The 20,237-nt window shown below is 43.2% G+C and overlaps 1 protein-coding gene across 5 annotated transcripts in view; it reads right to left on the bottom strand.

Annotated features, from left to right (window-relative positions):
* Positions 1-20,237, bottom strand: part of SGCD (sarcoglycan delta) — a 925,354-nt gene that overhangs the window by 367,076 nt on the left and 538,041 nt on the right. The window contains exons 1-2 of one of the 5 annotated variants that reach the window (XM_054691430.1): positions 9,938-10,550; positions 4,137-4,179 (exon numbers count right to left, since the gene is read on the bottom strand). The exons of 2 other annotated variants lie outside the window; for them this stretch is intronic. The gene's annotated coding sequence lies outside the window, so the exon portion shown is untranslated. Of the gene's footprint in view, positions 1-4,136; positions 4,180-9,937; positions 10,551-20,237 lie in introns of those variants that run through there. 2 more of the 5 variants (XM_054691429.1, XM_054691431.1) reach the window with 2 other exon arrangements.

Genomic DNA, 20,237 nt, shown 5'->3' with positions numbered 1-20,237 from the left:
CCAAAATATTAAATTTATGTGGAACAATAAAGTACCTCAAAGAGCTAAAGCAATTCTGAGAAAAAAGGAGAGAAACAGAGGCATCCCGTTACCTGCCTTTAAACTCCGCAACAATAATTCAAACAAGATGGTGTTAGACTAGAAATAGACACACGGATTAATGAAAAAATTGGAAGTTTAGAAACTATCCTACATATATATCATTACTTAATTCATGATTAAAGAGCAACAACCACACAAAGGAGCAAAAGATCCTTTAAACAAATGGTGCTGGGAGAACTGGGCAGCCACATGTAAAAGACAGAAGTTGGACACTTTCTAATCCCGAAAGCAAAAGTAAATTCTACCTGGGTAAACATCTGATATACAAGATATGCAATGATAAAACATATGGAAGAAAACATAGATGTTATGTTTCATGACATCAGTGATAAAAATGTTTTCAGAGACTCCACCCCTATCACAGGGAAATGAAAGCAATGCTAAATAACTGGGATTATCTTAAATTAAGAATCTTTTCTATAGTGAGAGAAAATAGAATTTTTTTTTTTAAATCCTGCTGAATGGGAGAAAGTATTCAAACATTACACAATCAACAAAGAGTTAATATCTAAGATATATTTAAAAATCTATTCAAATGAACAAAAATACCTAATTAATAAATGGGTAGCTATCTAAACAGATATTCTGGATACATGGAAAAGTGTTCATCATTGCTTTTAATGAGGGAGATGCAGGTCAAAACCTCACACCTAAGGGAATGGCACATATTAGGCATACCTCCAACAACAATCAGAGAAGACGTGGAGAAGGAGGAGCCCCGCTACATGTGGTGGGAATGCAAACCGGTACAACCATTTTGGGAAGTGATCTGGATTTACAATAAGAAACTAAGACCGGGGCCTCCCCTGGTGGCACAACGGTTGAGCGCTGGGCTGCAAAGCTGCCTGCAGCCTCTGCAGTGCAGGTTTGATCCCTGGCTGCCGGCGAGGGTCCCACATGGCTTGACAGACCTCTCCTGTCTGGCCCTTGCTCCCCTCAGCAGTGTATTTTGTCAGTCTGCCTGTCCTGTTCCCCACTCTGCCTCTGGTGAATTCTCTCACCCTCCCCACTTCTGACTATACCCAGTGCTTGTATAAATAAATAAATAAATCTTAAAAAAAATAAAAAAGAAAAAGAAACTAAGAATGAAATAGCATATGACCCAGCAGTCCTACTCCTGGGCATCTATTTGAAGAAAATAAAACCATCAACCCCAAAAAGTGTTTGCTCTACAGTGTTTACTGCAGTCTTATTTATCATAACTAGGCCATGAAAACAACCCAAGTGCCCGATGACAGAGGACTCGATCAAGAAGACATGGTCTAGCCACACCATAGAATACTGTCCAGCTATCAGAAAAGATGAAACATTGCCACTTGCAGCAATACAGAGCGCTTGAGGGGAATATGTGGAGTAAAGCAAGTCAGAATGACAAAGATGACTAAAGGACATTAACATGGCAGATAATTTGACAAAGTAAAATACTTACAACAAAGAGTGGAAGCTAATAAACAAAGCCAGACTTCTGTGATTCAGTGGGAGGGATTGGAGAAGGGGTCATAAAGGTAGGAGTGCTATCAGTGGGGGAAGAGTTAGAAACCATGCTAGTAACCAGCATGCACTAGAGGAGAAATCAAGTCATCCACCTCAATGTTTTACTGAACTTATTTAATTCTCACAGACATAGTTACATGATAGGCACTCTGACTATCCCCATTTTACAGCTGAGGTAACAGAAAAAGAGAGATAAAATAACCTACCCAAATTCATTCTGCTTGTCAAAGATAAAGCAGAAATTTGAACTCAGAGTGCCTGGCTGGAAACTCTGTCCTCTAATTCTTGTGCTAAATGCTTCCAGATACATGTGCACATGGCCAGGACAGTGTGATTATTAACTAAAAACATATTTCTGTAACAGTTTTTGCTACAATTTCTCTACATGGATAATTTTGAGTCAATTCATCAATGGGTGCTTATCGAGCATCTACTGTACTTCAGCCAGGGTGCCTCTTACTTTAAATCCAGGCATTTTCCCCCAGGTAATAAGCCATCTTTGAGACATCTCCAAAACCCATAAATTTTTACAGCATCATGAAAAACAGCTATCACAAATTAGGGAAATCCTTCTAAAGTGATTGAATCGTCCCATAAAATTAGCATCGATCCAGTAGAATCTCCCTTGACAACTGTATCTGGCAAGGTTCTTAGGCTGTTACCTGGGCTCTCAAAGCTTGCATAGAAATCTGTCATTTGAAATGTGCTTCACCTCATTTTCAGTCATGTTATTTGTGTTTAAATCAAAATATCTAGAAGTATGCTTGATAACAGGAAAAGCTACACATTCTGATACCCTTTGCTAAGCACCTTGCAGCCTTCACAGATGGATGGATGTACATATGGCCACATGTATCTGTGTCTATTGAGATGTATCTGTGTCTGTTTATTTTCAGTGATTTGGACAGATATCAACTGCACAGCTCAATGAGTTCTACAAAGCTGTACACCTGTGTAAATAATACAGGAGATAGGAGATAGACTGTCCCACCACCTAGAATGTTCCTTGTGTTCTTTTCTCCCTAGCCCCACTCCCAGAGGCCATACTGCTCTGATTTTGATCACACTGAACATTTTAAATCCTAAATACTATATAGGGGGTGTGCCTTCCCAGGATTGTCTAACTTGGAGACCTGTGCTCTTGGCCACCAGCATGTTTCACATCCTTCTAGCAAATCAACATTTCTAGATACCATTCTTTGAGAGATGAAGCCAGAGGTGCTAACTTCTCTCAGACACATCTCCAATGGCACTTCAGACACAGCCCTGAAAAAATGGTCACTGGGATCATTTACATTCTGGGATTCAGAGGAACCCTGTGGAGAGCTTACAATATAAACACCTCTAGATTGGAGAGGTGGGTCGATGGCTGCAGTGGACAGGAGCCCCCACCCAGGAACAGGGCTTCCTGGAACGGGCAGCCTGTGCACCAGGAGCCATCACACCAGGGCTGCCCAACTACAACTTTTCCTAGACAATTCAAACCTCCAGCCATGCATATGTTACACAGTATATTTAAATGTGTTGTAACTAAGTTACTGCTTTAAAAAAAAAAAAAAAAAAAAAAAAAAAACAGCACTTGGGAGCCAAAATGCGTCAACAACAACCCCGCCCTTGGCTTGCCAGTTTGAGCCTTGCTGGTTGCATCCTTGGCCTGGAAACACCAGTAGTAACTTTGCCAGTGAGCAAGGACCTTTGGTGGTGACAGCTGCCTGTAGAAGTCAACGTCAGTCACAACAGTGTCAGCGTCACACTGTCCACCACCTGCCCATTACTAACTTCCCTGACCTCTGGGGAAACAGAGGATATTGGTAAACACAGGCCAGGCAACCAACAACAACAACAAAAAAAATAAAAAATAAAAACCTGCCAATAAGACGGTGGAAGAGAATTAAAAAAAATAGAGGGAAAGAAGTCAAAAAAGAATAGTACAAGAGAGGACAGAAGACAGCCTATGTGAGCATGGGAGGGTCACCCTGATGCTGGCCCAGCTCACGTGCAGTCTTCTCTGTGGGTGCCCTGTCACTGATCAGAGTGAGGACAATCGGAGGTGTCCCTGATAAGCTCAGATCAAGGCATTAACCCTGACCTTGCTCCAAGCTCCAGCACCATTTTCAGCAGTGGAAATACTTGGGCCCTGGCATATAAATGCAGGTTTCCAGGAATTTAGAAACATATTAATTGGAAGTCAGGGAGCTCACGGTGTGATGCTATCTCCCCGAATCCCTGGCAAGAGGGTTTTTATCAGAGAGCTGTGTTGGCTTGACTTCTTAGGTACAGATGCACAATGGGTGCTGAATAAAGTGATCGCTTCCATGTCCTTGGCAGCCCAGGGCTCCATCAAGACAACCACAAGCACAGACTTCTGAGCAAAACAATGTCATGGGATTCATGCACTCAGTGGACCAAAGTGACCCCGTCCTCCTTGGTCCTGTGGTCCCGTGGACAGGCAGGCTAGGGGCCATGGCTTATATGCTTCCTGCATGTGAGGCAGTTCACACTTGACAACAGTGATTTGAAACAATAATGAAGACCCTCACCTTTCTGTGTTGTGGTGGGGAAGCCAGCAAGGGACAGCAGAATCTGCAGAGAAATGCAAGCAACACAGTTCAAGTAACCTGGAGAATTCAGCATGAAATGCTCACTCCTCTGCAACCTGTCTTGACTCTTCGTTTTGGCTCATCTGCCTACTTCATCCTCTCAGTTGGTGTCACGCTGCTCAGCCAAGAGGCAGTATATACTATGTCTAAAGTGTTTAGGTGCTCGCCGTGGACTGAGCACTATGTTCAGTGGCTCCAGGGCCCCATCACACGCAGGAGATAGCCTTCATGTTCGAGATGAAGAGACTGAGGTACGTGGAGAGGAAGGGACTTGACCAAGGTCACCTTCCTGGTATCAGAGACCAGACCTCAATTCAAAACACAGCTGGACTCAGTTCACAACCTGCACTCAGTTCAAAATGCAGCTGACCCTTGAATGATGAAGGAGTTGAGGTCACCTACCCCTGCCCAGTAGAAAACCTGAGCCTAAGTGACTGCCCCCAAATACAAATATGAATATAGCCCATTGTTGACGGAAACCTTACAAATAATAGAGGCAGCCAGGGCCTCCCGTTGTGAAGCTGGCAGTTGAGTGCCACACTGTGAAATGTCCACAGGCCGGCCAGTGGGGGTCCCACATGGTGCGGCAGACCTCTCCTGTCGCGCCTGCTGCTCCCCTCAGCAGTGTATTTCGTCAGTCTGCCTGTTCTGTTCCCCACTCTGTCTCTGGTGAGTCCTCTCACCCTCCTGCAACTCTGGCCTATACCCTGGATCTTGTGCAAATGAATAAATAAATCTTAAAAAAAAAAAAAAAAAGAACAGAGGCAGCCAATCAGCACTGTATGCATGATAGAGTAAACCAGAGGAAAAAAAATGCTATAGTGGGAATTCTGTGGATGAGAAGAGGACAGGGCTGTACTGTATTCTCATATGCTGTCAGTTCACACTGTGTTTCCTAGAACATCTGCACAGAAAGGGGCTCAGGGAGCTCACACCCATGTTGTTCAGGGGTCCAGGGCATCATCCATTCTCTTCTACTCCCTCCTCCCTATTGTGCTTCTGCTCCCTTACGAACCACCACCTTTGGTGAATGAAAGTGTGGTGTCCTGTTTTTGGGCAAAAACTTGGAAAATAATAGCTGTGTTGAGGGAACCCTATTCTGTCAGGGGAGGCTACTGGAATGTATCCAGGGAAGAGTAACGAGAACAATCTAGGAAGAGAAGAAATAATCCAGGATGGGATAATATCAGGATTATAAAAATTATACATTGTGAGAAACAGAAAGCACCTGGGGGGGTCACCTTCTGACCCCAATGGACAGAAGGGAAAACAGAGATGCAGTGATTAGTGGGTCAGAATCCATCCCAAGATTTCCTCCCTCTTTACCCCACTTCTGTGCCTAGTACCCCGACCCCTCAGACGGTTGAAGACACCGTGACAGTGACCACAAAGTAGAGACAGGGACTTGGGTTCCTCTGAGGTGGCTGGAGATGAGGAGGTGCCCCAAGGCGCCTGGTAGTGTGAAGAGGTTCTTGGCCAGGGGCACTGCTCACATCACATCTGCTGGCATCAGCCCATACTCTCCAAGCTTTTCTGCTGGGGATGAGTGACTGCACCTCATCCTTGTTTAACAAGCCCAGTTCTGTGGGCCAGGGTATGTCTACTTTCAACAGAACCATCAGGGAGCTTGAAAAATAGAAGAGTCCCCAACTCTAATATCAGAAATTCTGATTCAGTTGGTTTTGAGAAAGCAGAGGACCAGGTGATATCTGCAGGACCATCTCATATGAAGGTGCTATTATCACGTTCCTTCCTCTGAGTGACATTTGAAGTGTTCCTCAGCTGTCTTGAAGCCAAGGCACATAGCATGTCCCGCACAGCAACTGAGAGCCAAGAGCAGGCAGTAGGCCTGCTGTCCGGGACCTCTGTGATCCAGGGGCAGGTAACATGTCTTTTCTGCTCTCGGTGTTCACATCTTTAAAATGGAAGAGATGGATTCTTAGAGTAGTGTTTCCAAAAGCATTTGCTTATTCATTTATTGGAAAAAAAAAGAGAAACATTTATGGCCCAAATCATCCACGTCTACTGCACAGACACTCTCCATGCACTTCACTACTGGCAGATCCATTCACTGCAGGCACAGAGCCCCTCAGCCAGCTGGGCTCCCATTCCACACCCAGTGAGCAAGTCAAGACTGGCCTGCCCACCATGGTGACACTCTGGGGCCAGGGGCTACTCCTGTCAGCTGTGAGTTCTGAGATGACAGGGAATGTCTCTTTGCAATTGAAAGGGCAAAGGCTATTTCTCTTCATGTCCAGGCACCTCTGTCCTGACTTGGACAATTGTCATGGGGGACATTGCTCAGCTGCATAACTGCCCGGGGCAGACTAGGTGATGTCAACCTCTGATGAGAATGGGGTTTCTGTTACTTGCAGCCAAATGCAACCTTCACTGATGAAAAATTCAAAGTGTTCATATTAAGTCTCTTGTAAAACTCTCAAAGATGAAACAAATAAAAGTGTTGGGGGACATGGTAGTAAACACAGATGGGGTATTCTTTCTTGATTCCTGCAGTGGTTCATCCCTGGAACCAGATGGGAACAGGATCAGCTTCTCTTACGGTGCTGTCCCCAAGTCAAGGGATCCTAGGAATTTTGGAGGTGGGGGAGAGCTTGAGAATTCTCTACCAAATTTAGTCTTGTGATTTTCATTTCCTGTTTCTTTTTATGTGCTTATTTTATTTAGCCCAGTTGTGTTCTAGAAAACAGCTTCAATTCACAAGTAGCAACACAAACTTGAAATTCATGTGTCTATATTCATTGTATTATCATGTATTCATTGTATTATCATGCAACAAATGTTTCCATTCTCATTGTCATGAGTTGAGAAAGGATAGACATGAGAGAAGATAATGGCACATTCCTTCCAGAGGCAGGTTGATGTGAAGGGGAAACATCCAAGAACCAAGTGCCTGTCCAGGATAAAGGAGTAGAAACAGTCTAGAATCAAATTACCCTCAGATGACTGTCATTCCCTTGGGCATGGTGTGAAACACTGTTCAGTTCCAAGAAAACATCCTCCACCTAGGAAACCAATACTGACCATCTGGATGTTATCAGGACAGTTACTGTGATATTTACTTCATAAGTGTTTTAGTGTCATAGCTGCTGATGAATGATTAAGAGAGAGGGCAATTATGTTGGTATTTTGGGTTTTTACGTACCTGCATAGCACAATACAAATAATTAAATCAACAATGGGAACGTGGATTCTCCCACCTTTCTTGTTCAAAGGCGCCTCTGTATTACTCAAACTCAAGACATTCCATACAACACAAGATGGCTCCGATCCCTTCCAGATGCTCACATCTATCACTCCAACTTGCTTCTCTTAGGAAACCAATATTCATCCCTCTCACCAATAACATGGTGTCTGCCTTTGGAACAGGGTTTTTCAAATCAAAACAAAATTAAAGAAGTTCATTCTTTAATATAAGACATGTGGAACATTTCCTATTCCCTTTCCAAAGCCTGTCTTCATACTGACATGACCTTGAACACACTGAGTGCAGCGAGGTACCACTCTCCACCTGCTCCCTTCCCTCAGCTCCCCCCACAGGGGGCATATCTCTGGACAGAACACACTCAGGTTAAAAATAAGGCCCGGAGAGCCTGCCCCTCCTTGCTTAGGAAATCTGAACCCTCTGGGCGATGCCATTCTTACAAAATGTGCTTTCTGATTAGTTCCAGAAGGCTCAGCAGGGCAGACAGGCCATGTGGTTTCCTAGTATGCCCTCCCTGAGACCACGGTTTATCTACACCCTTTGTGGGCCAAGCCAATGCCTGGCAGTGTCCCCCAGCTCCCTGGGCTGTGTGTTCCTTCCTGCCCTCTGCCCTACCCCTACCCTCCCACCCTCCCCCTGCTCTGTGAGGTGAAGGGTGCGGCCCCTCCTCTCTCTGCTGCTTGCACCTCTACCCTGATTCTTCTCTACCCTCCACCCCCCCTTTTTTTTTCCTTTTAAAATGTCCAGGGAGCTGGATTTGTCCCTCCTGTTCTTCTAAGCAAGGGAGAATGTCAAGTTCCTTCCAAGTTTCAGGCGCTGCCTTGGGAAGCCCAAAAGCTGGAGCTATTTCACGCTCCTTCTCCTCCACACTTGCTGCACACTGAATCTGGAGTCTGACATCAGCCTCCCGGGAGCCTCCTCTGCCACTGGCAGTGGGCTTGGCCAGGGCTCCAGCCACGCCTAATCTGGATGGCATTTTGCTCACTTAGTAGGCGCCTAAGAAAAAACCAGAGCACAGCCACTGTCTCTCAGACTTCAGCCACACCCTCTGCCCCAGGTCCTGCAGTTCCCAAGCCCCCAGCCCAACCCAAACGGGTGCAACAATGACGGTGAAAAAGAAAATACCCAAGAACCATCCTTGGAATCAATATTCATTGTTCGGCCACTTTGTCTGAGAGCAAGACTGTGGAAAAAAATAAAATCACAAAACAAAATCGCTGGTGGAAAGTCCTGACTTTCTACCAACAGGACACACTGTCTGTTTCCTGGATAACGATGGCAACTGCTATCCCTGCCTGCTTCATTTCCCCATCAATCTTACACTCTACTAACAGCTACTGACTCAGAGATTTTAGAATTCTGAGGTAAACACATACCTGCTTTTACAGGCATTCTCTCTGACTAGTCAAGCCGCCTCTCTTGGGCTAGTCGAGAAGAATCCCAGAATCCATTCATCCACCCATTGCCTCCCCCAGACCCTGGTCCGGCCCCCTTTGGAAACACAAGGACTCCTGGTGGCTGCTCTGCCTGTGTCTGCAAAACAGTACTGAGCTTCAGTCCAGCTTTTCCTGAGCTCGATCTTGTCCTAACCCAATGACAGGATACTGTGTATTTTGTAAACACAGAGCACAGAATAGGTATAGTTTTCCTGGGGATAGGGGGTAAAAATCTATATTGCATTATAGTGACAATGTGTGAGGATCAATTCTGTAAAATTTGGTATTTTTAAAATGACACTCCTTTCAGCAAGGTCTAAAATAAATTCAATTGATCACTGACATCAACACACTCACATTATGTCTCTATCTTTTAACAAGGTTTTTGAGTAAACTATGGTTTTCTGTTGCTTGCAGTCGTCTCTAGTTCATAAAACACAGTTATTTTTTTGGAATCAAAATGCCAGTTACTTCTTCAACTTAGTCACATTGAAAAGTATTAGAGAAAAAGAATTACAAATGTTGATACACCGTGTTCCTAGACAAATACACAACTGGGCTCTGTGGTGACAGTCAAAATCCTTTATCACAATAAAAAATGCCAAGGATTCACACACATATCTGCACTCTGAAAGCGTGACCCAAAATAGAAACTTCAAACTCAGATTCCCTCCTAACACAAAAGCCATTTTTCTGTTAAAAATGTCCCTCTCAAAACTCTGAGGAAGCAAAGAACACAGTCTCACCTAAAACTGTCTTCCCTGCCAATGAACTGACTCTGTGCCAAAAAAAGTTAAAGACGGTTGGAGCAAAGTGACAACACAGGAGTTTACACACTTTCCCTTTCTCCAAGGCACTGCCTGCTCAACCTGAACTTTCCACACTGTCTCTGCCTTGCTGGAAATCATATCTTTCAGGAGGGGGTGGTGGAGAGAAAAGATGACAAGTCCACACCAAATATTTCAGCAGTGAGCTTTTAAATGTTCACACCCCCCCCCAAGAAAACTCAGTCTTTGCAAACAAACAGCAGGTTTAGGTAGTGGAGAGGAGCGTGAAGATACAAGAACGAGGCAGCACCCTACCTCCCCTCTGCCGTACAGCTGCGAGACTTCACCAGCAATCTCCGGGGTGTGCAGTTCTGGGGGTGCAGTCCAGCGCGCGCGATGCCTGGGGTGCGATGCTGGGGGCTGCGAGCGGCTGGGAAGGAGGCAGCTGCCCGCTCGTTCTGCGGGGTGTGAGCAGGCCAGGCCTGTGCTCAGCGGCTGCCCCAGTCAGATTTTCCAACAGCCGAACTGCAGCCAAGTCCCTGCCCATGCCTGAAGAATTTCCTGAACAGCATTCCCCTTCTTTTTCGGCCTGCTTTGAAACCCTACTCTGCTCTTCAATACGGCTTTGTCAGGCCAGCTCCCCGCTACTGGGCTGTCTCCAGCGATCGATGGGAAACACATGTGTCCAGCCCAGTCTCAGCCCACAGCAGCGCCCACCATGTGTGCTGGGCTCCCACTCCCGACCGCAATGGAAACTGCTTCTAGAACCCATTCAGATGGTGCAGCCATTCCCTCCCTAGGCTCCGCTCACAGTGTTAGAGGCATGGACTCTTTCTGGCTTGCTCCCTTCATGCGCTGTCTGGGCTGACCCCTGGGGACCCCCAGCTCTTGCCAGTCCTGATAACAAGCGTGTGACAGCTGGGAGAGCTGGATTCTAATTTGAGCTCCTACCTGCCTCTGCCTAGGTCTCTGCTCAAAGTTGCAATGTCTGGAGGGCGAACAGTATTTTTAGCTTTTCCAGGCTGGCTCAGCCCTTCCCACTTGTCCCTCATCCTGATGTGAGCATCTGGTGCTGCTACAACTAAAAATAATGCAATTATTTTGCAGGCATGTTACTTGCTCTCTGTTCAGTACCTGCTGGTCCCAAAATGTAACAATTTACCAGTTGTGGTGGGTTAGGGCTGTAAGAGAGAGAAAGGAGGAAAGCCTGTTCTTTTAATCAGAAGAATCATCCCAATTCTGAACACCTGGGACTGTTTCAGGACTAAACTCCATCAACATAACCTGTGTACATTTCACTGGATTTTGTAGTCTACCTTTGACATTCCCATTGGTTCAGCCACCTTAAATGAGAATCTTGGGGCCCTTGGCATCATTTTTTTTTTTTTTTTTAAGCTCAGGATTGTTGAGACTTTACAACCCTGAGCTTTTTGAGATTTTTAAAAAGATTTATTTATTTACGCATACAAGAACTGGAGTCTGGGCCAGAGGTGTGGGGGGTGAGAGGATTCACCAGAGAGAGAGTGGGGAACAGAACAGACTGGTTGAAATACACTGCTGAGGGAAGCAGCAGGCTAGTCAGGAGCGGTCTGCTGTGCCATGTGAGTCACGTCCCAGGCCAAGGATCGAACTCTTGCTGCAGTGGCTATAGATAGCTTCATAATGCTGTTCCTTAACCCATTTCGCCACCAGGGAGGCCCCTCCCTTGGCATCATTTCACAGGTTTTTTAATAGTACACAGGTGAAGCAAACCAGCAGGGGGACAGCCACTTGAGCCCCCTGTGAATCTATATGCTCTGTCCTCTGGGCTTTCTCTGGTGTTCTCTTGTGGGCTCTTCCTTGTAGCCATTCTCCGCCGCACCCAGGCTGTGTGATGCCACCCTTATATCCTCAGCCTCTGGGCTCACGTGTGAACACGCATGCCCACACCATACTCCAGATGTCCACAATCAGGCATGAGTACCCTGAGCCCGCACACCCCAGCGTACCCTGCATGAGCACAATCAAGGCCGCAGGTGACAGCCAGAGTCCAGCAGCATAAAAGCCTGACCATTTCACTGACACCAAAGGGACAGTCCTCTTCTCCCACACTGAAAACCCCACATCTAAATAGCCAAAGCTAAGTTGTCAAGGTAACATTGTAGAAAGAGATGATATAAAGAAAGAGCCTCATTGGTTTGTTTTTTTTTTTGTATGAAGATTTTACTTTGAAAACTCACACCCCATTCATTAGCCACTGGTCTAAAGAATTAGCTTGCCAGATTGCAAAATGTCTGTTATTGAAGGGCTGGTGTGGATGAGAGGATTTGCTGGGGTCTTCAGTTTAACCGGGGATTACAGTGGGCACTGTGGTCAGGGAGACTTTGTCTTGGGAAGGTTTGTGTGGGAAATGTGGGGGAGCCATACGCACCTGCCAAGGTCAGGATGCAGTTACCACAGCAGAGAACTTTAGAGCTGGAAGGAAACCCAGGGTTCCAAATGGTTTCCATCCCTCATTTCTTCAGAGAAAGGAAAGCCCCAACATGCCAAGGGACCCGTCCAGAGCTACAAAGGCAGGTAATGTAGAGCTGAGGATAAACTTGTGATTTGTGCTTTCAATGTGCTTTCTCTGTTTCAGCATCATCAGGAGAAGGCAGCGCCTTCTCACGTGCCAAGAGCAGATGTTTGGTCAGATGACCTGGGTCTCCTCTGAGCATTGCCTCTTACTGGCTGTGAGCCCTGCCCAGTTTGCTTAGCCTCTCTGGGCCTCAGTTTCCTTATCTGTGAAGTGGGGACAATAGTGGAAAAAAAGCTCATAAAATTGCTTGGCTTTGTTAAGAAAAACCTGAGTGTTTATTACAGTACCCATAAATAAATTTCAGTTTAGTTTTCTTTGCATTAATGGAGCAAAAGCCAAACCTCTTCTCTTACCTAAAAGCACCACTGCACTCACACATCTATTTGAAATTCCTAGCATAAACTATTTGATCGGCTAGTTTTCTGCTCCCTTACCTTTGCGTAATAAGGGCCCATTACCTTGAACAGAGGCAAGTATCTGAATTCCTTATTGGGACATTAAACCAACCACACAGTTACTTATTTTCTTCTGAAAATGTAACATTGAAGTCTTTCCTATAGGTAACTCACAAGAAAGGCATGTACTGAGAATCTATAGTCAGTTTCATAAGGCTGAGCCAAGCCCACCTGCAGAGAACCAGGCTTTCTTTCCAAATCTGAAGAGTTCAAGGTCACCATTCTAAACATCGCAGAGTTTAACAATTGCAATCCCATGTTTCGTAACTACATGTCCTTATTTACCACCAACAAAATAAAATCCCATCCATCAAGAAGAATGCTTCCTGAAGGCAGCCTCTGGGAAGTCCGAAGAATCAGATCATTTCTATCTGGGATTTGGGTGCTGTCTGAAAGCCAATCACAGCAAATGGCTGATGAACCCTCACCATCTTCCACCATGTCTGCGTCTAAGCGGCTTTCTTCATTGGCTGGGGCTTAGGAATGTTTGGTAATCAAAGAAATAGGTAACAGCTGAAAAACCTAAGCTGAGCATTACACCAAGGGGAAGTGATCCTAAGGGCATTGCCCCAGGATGTCTCTAAATGCTGCTACCAGGCTGTAGGGTAAATGAAGATTGTTGAGGCTTTTGTGTCATTGGCCTCTATGGCTATCACCTGCGCCTTGAATGCTGACGGTGCTTGGAAGCGTGGGCTCAGGGTAGGATGCAATGCCTGATGGACACTTGGAGTATGGTGTCAGCATGCGTAAGTGGGCACACCTGAGCTGACACCAAGGCTAGACGGGCAGCATCACAGAGGAAGATGTGGTGGAGAGTGGTGGAGAGTGGCAGAACTGCTAAATGGCTACAAGAGGAAGAGACCAAAAGATGATGCCAGATAACCCAGAAAGAGTAAAGATTCATCTGCCAGGCCCCTAGCACCCCAGCCCCCCTGCTTGCCTGCCTGCCTGCCTGCACCTACTTGTCTCACTACAAATGGTGTAGAAAGATCATTAAAAGCCTAAAAAACCCACTGAGGGCTCCTGGACTGTCCTTAATTATCTGCCTGGATAGATAGAGAACCTGCCCCCGTGCCTTGCTGGCATAACACAGTCTCACCTCAGTGAGGGGTTTGGTGGGTGATTCAACTTCCTAATAACTAGCTGGAACATTCTGAAAAGTTACTTAGTGCTTCTCATTAAAACAAAACAAAACAAAAAAACCCAGCATTTTGTGGTGTTAGTTTGTTACATTCTAGGGTCTTGTATTGTAGATGAAGGACAGCTGCCAAAAAGTGATTGCCTTGTATGGGAAAGATCTTTGAGAATTAACAAGTATCATCCACAATTTGAAAATAAACTCAAAAGGTAGTCCTGTTCTTTGAAAGTCCCATATGGCCATTGTCTGATGTGCTTGCTCATGATTTGCTGATGGAAATTGTGCTGTATTCAAGCCCCTGTTTCCTACAGAATAGAGACCTCAAATTTTGTAAAGTGACAAGTGACCTTGGAGACTTTTGTCTGTGAGAGACACAAATTATTTCTCTCTAATAGAAAAAATGTAGTCAAAGGAGGTGGTTTATGGTGCTATGGGACATGAGCTGGTTTAGTACCAGTTTTACACTAGCAGCTTTTATGAATGCACCGTAACAAAGGAATACCTGAAATTCTCAGGAGTAGGTCATGTTGTTTTTTGGGGGGGGCATAGAAGAACTGGGGTGTAGACTAGAGGTGTGGGGTTGAGAGGATTCACCAGAGACAGAGTGGGGAACAGAACAGGCAGATCAACTAAAATACACTGCTGAGCGGAGCAGTGGGCGACAGGAGAGGTCTGCGGTGCTGTTCGGCCAGGGACCGAACTCAGGCCATAGTGGTGATAACGCTGAGACTTAACAATATTTTCTTGAGTCTTTCGATGATTCTAATACCAGCCAGACTTAAAGAATCACTCAGATGAAGTGAGAATTTTTAAAGCATAAGCCTAATTGTGTGGCTGCACTAAACTCCTTTTGCTGGCTTCCCATGGCCGGAAAGGGAAAGGCAGCAGCCCCCAATGACTTGAGAGGCCCTTGTCAACTTCTCAGTCTCTGCAGCCGCCACCCCGTTCCCTTGGTCCTGTGTTAAAAAAAAAAAAAAAAAAAAATCACATCTCTTCACCTGAGAATCTTATGAAAAGTTCTTCTCTCCTGGCAAGATTGTTTCTTTTGCTTGGTGGTTACTCTCATGCTCATCTATTTAACTCCCCATCCACCTTCAAGTTTACACTCCATGCCCACTTCCAGAATTCAGTTATCCTAGAACCATCAGTCCCAGTTATATATGCCCAAGGGCTGGCACAGAGTGTAGATGTGACAATATATTTATTTATATTTTTATTTGATTCAACTCAGTCTGAATCAAATAATGAATATTCCCCACAAGAGTAGAAGTCAAGCCTGTTTTGATCATTTCTCCAACCTAGTCCCTGCTCCATGCCTTGATCAGTATATGTTATTGTCAAATGAAAATAGGATATTTCCAGAGTTTTGCTTTCAGCCAGCTGTGATACAATGAGAAATTCTAGACCACAAAGAATTTTGAAAGGACTGATGATGCTTTGTGCTGAAAAGACTGCATGAAAAACCATCTATACCGTTATGCTGCTATTTGTTTTAATTTATTTCTATTTAATGATATTCTGAAAGAAGTGCACAGCAGATATTTTTGAGCGAGTACAGTTTTGTTTTGTCTTTAAACTTAAGTGCATGCTATTTACCATAGCCAAGATATGGAAGCAACCCAAATGCTGCCAAAATAGACAAATGGATCAAAAGTTGTGGTATATTTATACATGGAATATTACTTAGTGATCAAAAGACAAACTCATGCCATTTTATGGCGACTTGATGGAGCTGGAAGGGATTATGCTAGCTGAAATTAGTTGGAAGGAAAAAGATAAATACCTGATGATCTCACTTACATGCGGAATATAGAGGAAGCAAACAAAAGGTCAATAAAAAGTCAAAACTAGCAAGATGATCATAGAACTGAGGAATACAGCAAAGGGCAGGGGCAAAACTCGGACAGATGAACAGGGAGGGAATATGGTGATGGTTCACATGTGAGACAGTGGAGGAAGAATGATATGGACTACAATGATGTAAAAAAAATAAATAAAAACAAAAAGATAAATAAATAAATCCAAGTGCATGAACATTGATATAACTTAAGTTTTTCATCCTCAGTTTTCAGACTTTATTCAATCTCTCTGACAAGTTAAATACTGCATTATGCTTAGGATACCAAATTTCTTACAATAAGTAAATAGTCTCAAAAATTAATAAGCTATTTATTGTTTATCTGAAAGACTTGTTGAGTAGTTACCAGGTCAGGTATCTGGTGAAGCCCTTAGGCCTGAGGTAGGAGGCAGGGTGGCGTGACTGGCCATAGGGCAGGGTCCACTGTGCCCCTCACTTGGCAGGGGGGAGAGGATAAGTCAAGATGACACTATGGGGTCATACAGAGACACAAACCTGAAAGGAGGCAATCCTCAGGACCTGCTTGTTTACAGGGATCAGAATCTATTCAAACTATTCTAATTTTTTAAAGGAGGAGGGGGGGTGCTGGATTCCTAAATCAGATGACTTTAAATCCAGGGGTGACATTTAATATAGAATGGAGGCTAGCACTTCAAATACCAACAGGCCGCTCTTTCCCTCCTCTGCTCTAAGATTCTCTAGATTCCATCCTCAGTTCTATTCTCTTCATTGGGTAGCAAAACTTTCAGAGTCCCAAGTACACATTCATAGGGAAGATAAAATATTTTTCCCAGGAGGGGCTCTACATAGCCTGGCTTGCGCTAGTGCTTATCCCTGAACATATCTCTATGCGAAAATATGGGTCTGAGCATGGTTGGCCCTATTTGACTCATATCAACAGCCTGAGGACAAAAGGGAAGGAAGCAGCTCCACCTGTACCATGTGGGATGAGTGGGCTCATTAGGGAAAGTGGACGGATGATTGTCCACATGGACTGCAGATGACAGACACAGACTCAGTCTTCATCTTGGCCCAGGGAAAGTTCTCTAAGAAATAGTATGTTATTTAAGGGTCTACCTGGTGGCAGAAGAGGTTAAGTCTCAGCACTATGAAGCTATCAGCAGCCACTGCAGCACAAGTTCAACCCTGTCCAGGGAGCTACCCACATGGTTCAGCAGACCTCTCCTGTCTCTCCCGCTGCTCCCCTCAGCAGTGTATTTCAGTCAGTCCACCTGTTCTGCTCCCCACTCTGTCTCTGGTGAATCCTCTCACCAACACACCCCAGCTCCACACCTCTGGCTTACAACCCAGTTCTTGTATGCATAAATAAATAAAATAAATATTTTAAAAGGATAATAAAAGTATTTAATATATACAAGCCAACAAGAGTTGAGCTAAACTAATGGTGGATGATTAGAACAGCAACATTATGCCAGCTTTTCATTTAAGGGTTCATTTCACAAATAATACCTGATGGGACATGACACCCTGCTTTGGCTCTTCAGAAACAGATGGAGCAAATCTAATCCAGTTTTCAATGGCCAAGGGCAAAATTATCTCGTAACTCTGAAGCAACATGTTTTTTGTGGAGGGAATCTGGACCAGAAAGTTTGGCTCAGTGACAAACCCATGACCCACAATTTTGAAACTGTTTCCAGTGGCCAGACAGTGCGTAAAGTTGAAGTCAGCGTGTAAAATGGAATTTGAAATATATGTATGACATACGCTGAAGAATTCTCAAGCTAAGTCACTGATTTTGGAGAGAGTTGACACATTTGATCATCAATGTGATTGGTAATAAACACATTGCAAATATATCTTTTTGAAAGAATATAACTAAGGTAAATATATAGTCAACTTCAGAATACTCTAATACTACAGTGGTGATATAGGAACCACTTTAACTCTAGTTTCAAGTTAAAAGGCAAAAGTACTTAAATAATTATAGCAACAATAATTTGATAATGGATAAACAATATAAAATTATAAAATATGCCATCAAAGTGAAAAAAAAAATGCCAGGTAGAGTGTAGAGTGATTTTGTATGTAATTATCAGCTTAAAATAGACTGTTATAACTATAAGATGCTTTACAGAAGCTTCATGGTAACTGCACAGAATAAAGTCTTTAGTAGATACACAAACATAAAGAGAAAGGAATCAAAATACATCATTAACAAAAACAAACAAAATTTCATTACACCACAAAAGAAGACAGCTAGACAGAAAGCACTAACTTTCTGTCTAAAGAAAGTATGGCAAAAAAAACCCTATAATTTAGTCATAAATTAATGAAATAGTAATAATAATTACTTATCAATAATTATCAGTTGTGATTTCTCCTCTTTCATTTGTGATCCTGTTTATTTGTGCTTTCTCCCTTTTTTCCTTTGTGAGCCTGGCTAGGGGTTTGTCTATTTTATTGATTTTTTCAAAGAACCAGCTATTGGTTTCATTGATCTTTTGGATTGTATTTTTAGTTTCAATTTCATTTATTTCTGCTTTGGTTTTTATTATTTCTTTTCTTCTACTGGTTTTGGGGTTTTTTTGTTGTTCTTTTTCTAGATCTTTGAGCTTCGAGATTAGGTTGTTTCTTTGAGTTCTTTCTTGTTTCTTGATGTGAGCTTCTATTGCTATATATTTTCCTCTTATGACTGCTTTTGCTGCGTCCCATACATTTAGGATATTGGTGTCCTCCTTGTCATTCAATTCAAAGAATTTTTTAATTTCTTCTTTGATCTCATTAGTCCAGTGGTCTTCCAGTAGTGTGGTTTTTAATCTCCACGAGATAGGAAAGTTCCTTGCCTTCCTTTTATGGTTTATTTCTAGTTTGATGCCTTCATGGTCAGAAAAGATGGGTGGTATGATTTCAATCTTTGTGTATCTGTCGATGTTTGTCTTGTGCCCCAGTATGTGATCAATCCTGGAGAATGATCCGTGTGCACTTGAGAAAAATGTGTACTCCATTTTTTTGGGGTTTAGTGTTCTATAGATGTCTGTTAAGCCCAAATGCTCTAGGTCCTTATTTAGAGCTTTAGTTTCTTTACTTATTTTTTGTCTTGTTGATCTATCCATTGTTGATAGTGGTGTGTTGAAGTCTCCCACTACGTATATGTTTTCTCTGATGTCTGTTTTCAGAGAGGACAACAGTTTTCTGATATATTTTGGTGCTCCTTCGTTTGGTGAGTATATGTTAATGAGTGTTATTTCTTCTTGAAGTATTGTCCCCTTGATCATAATGTAATGACCATTGGGGTCTCTTTTTATTTTTTTGAGTTTGAAGTCTGTTTTATCTGATATAAGTATAGCTGTTCCTGCTTTCTTTTTTGGTCCATTTGCTTGTAGGATTGTTTTCCATCCTTTAACTTTGAGCCTATTTTTATCTTTTGTAGCTAAATGTGTTTCCTGGAGACAGCAAAAGGTTGGGTTTTGTTTCTTAATCCAGGCTGCAACTCTGTGTCTTTTTATTGAAGAGTTTAGTCCATTTACATTTAGAGTTAATATTGATATGTTAGCATCTGTATTTGCCATTGTGTTTGTCTTTCCTTTGATTTTATTTATTTATTCTTTTAATAACTTTTTTTTTTTTTTGGCCTTCTTTCGTTGTTATTCATCCCTCTGAGGTTCTGGCTTTAGGATTCCTTGTAGTATTTTTTGGAGTGGGGGTTTATTCTTAATGAAATTCCAGAGTTTCTGTTTGTCTGGGAAGGTCCTTATTCTTTCTTCATAGAGGAAGGAGAGCTTTGCGGGATAGAGTATTCTTGGTTGGCATCTGTTTTCTTGGAGTCTGTTGACTATGTCCCTCCACTCTCTCCTTGCCCGTAGTGTTTCTTCAGAGAAGTCCGATGTCAGCCTGATTGGTTTTCCTTTGAATGTTATCTGTTTCTTTCCTCTTGCCAGCTTCATTATTTTTTCCTTGTCCTGGATTCTTGGGAGCTTTACTATTATGTGTCTTGCTGTATTTTTCCTTTCGTTGTGGAAGTTTGGTGTTCTTCTTGCTTCTTGTATATCAATTTTCAGCTCCTTCTTCGCATTTGGGAAGTTCTCTTCAATTATCTCCTGGAATATTTTCTCTGTTCCTACATCTCTCTCCTCTTCTTCTGGAATTCCTATAACTCTTATATTTCCTTTCCTCATGGAGTCAGATAGTTCCCGAAGTCTTTCTTTGTTCTTTTTCCTTCGTACTTCTCTTTCCTTTTCTGTTTTGGTTCTTTTTATTTCTGTGTCTTCAAGAGTATTTATTCATTCTTCCATTTCATCTATTCTGCTTTCATTGCTTTTCCCAGAGTTCTTTAGTTCCTCTATTAATTCTTTGATCTCCTGTGTTTCTTTTGCTTCCCTCTTTACGGACTCAATTTTATTCTTCTGATCGTTGATTATTTTTCTCATATCATTGTTTTCCTTTATGACTTCTGTCAGTTTTTTAATCATAGCAATTTTAAATTCTCTTTCTGGAAGTCTCAGAAGTTCTTCCAAGTTACTGTCATTGTAATCTGGAGGGTGGTTTTCTTTTTGTGGTGTGCTTTTTTCCTGAGGAGTTGTTAGGTTGTGTGTGGTTCTTCTACTCCCTGTCTGTTTTCTAATTTGTCATATGCATTGGGACACTGT

Source organism: Talpa occidentalis, unplaced genomic scaffold (assembly GCF_014898055.3).
Source record: "Talpa occidentalis isolate TD23 unplaced genomic scaffold, MPIMG_talOcc4v2.1 talOcc4.9, whole genome shotgun sequence".
Classification (NCBI taxonomy): Eukaryota; Metazoa; Chordata; class Mammalia; order Eulipotyphla; family Talpidae; genus Talpa; species Talpa occidentalis.
Note: the sequence above shows the minus strand (reverse complement) of the source record. Positions and strands in the feature narration are given on the sequence as shown.